This window comes from Crocodylus porosus, unplaced genomic scaffold, assembly GCF_001723895.1.
Source record: "Crocodylus porosus isolate Cpor-Errol unplaced genomic scaffold, CroPor_comp1, whole genome shotgun sequence".
In the NCBI taxonomy this organism is placed as follows: Eukaryota; Metazoa; Chordata; order Crocodylia; family Crocodylidae; genus Crocodylus; species Crocodylus porosus.
In genome coordinates, this window is record NW_017728929.1 from 2,474,686 (window position 1) to 2,476,019 (window position 1,334).

Here is a 1,334-nt window from a genome sequence, read left to right on the forward strand (position 1 = left end):
GGGGCACCTATGTGACTCCGTGACAACCTAGCTCCATGACTTCAGTTTAAGAAGGTAGTCTAAGCAGAAAAGGAAAGTTGACTTATCTACTACACACAAGCATAGATTATATTTTATTTTTGTGGTTAGGCTGAAGTTTTCAGAGAAGCCTGTTGGATTTAGGGACTAAACTGTCCCAGCCAAGTGTCTGTCTAACCTGGTCTTGAAAATTTCCAAGCATAGAGATTCTACAGCTTCTCTAGGGAGCCCATTCCAGTGCTCGACGACTCTCCTAGTCAGAAAGCTCCTCCTAATTTCCATCCTAAATTCCATAGCTACAGCTTGAGGCCATTGTTACTAGTCCTGTCCCCTGCAGCCACAGAGAAGTCCATCTCTATCTTCTCTGTAATCACCCTTCAGATACATGAAGGCTGTTATCAAATCCCCACTCAATCATCTCTTCTTGAGGTTAAATAGCCATTTCTCTTTCAACCTTTCCTCATAAGTCTTGCTGCCCAGGCCCCTAAATCATTTCTGTCACTCTGTGCTGGATTCTTCCTAAGTTGTCCACTTCCTTGAAGTGTGGGGCCCAAAACAAAAATTAAAGACAACAAAAATTCCTTCAGGTATACGGGGGGCAAAAAGAAGGTGCAGGGTAACATAGGACCCCTACAGGACAGGCTAGGGCAATTGGTGACAGACAGGAGGGACAAAGCTGTACTCTTCAATGAGTTTTTTGCCTCTGTATTCCTAAACACAGATCAAGACAAATCTCCCAATTGCATTATAGATAGGCACAGGAGGAACACTAGTCCACCAACAGTCAGCACTGACCTAGTAAAGGGACGCTTGGAGGGGCTAAATGTGTTCAAGTCAACAGGCCCAGATGATCTTCATTCAAGGGTGCTGAAAGAATTGGCCAGAGCCACTGGCACAGCTGTTTGAGCTCTCTTGGTGCTCAGGTCAGGTCCCAAAGGACTGGAAAAGGGCCAATGTGGCTCTATTTTCAAGAAGGGGAGAAAGGAGGATCTGGGTAATTATAGGCCTGTTAGTCTATCCTCTATCCTTGGGAAAACCTTTGAAAAATATCAAGGATCACATTTGTGGGAGCCCAGCAGGAATAATAATGCTGAAGGGCAAATAGCATGGGTTCATAGCAGGTAGATCCTGCCTAACTACCCTTGTTTCTTTTCATGACTCCTGCATCTAAGCATTTTGTCACCTAGTCAAGGTAAATGTCATTTACTTGGATTTTAAGAAGACTTTCAATGTGGTATCTCATCATATTCGCATAAACAAACTGAGCAGCTGTGACATAGATGATTACAAGGTCAGGTGGGTGGCAAATTGGCTTA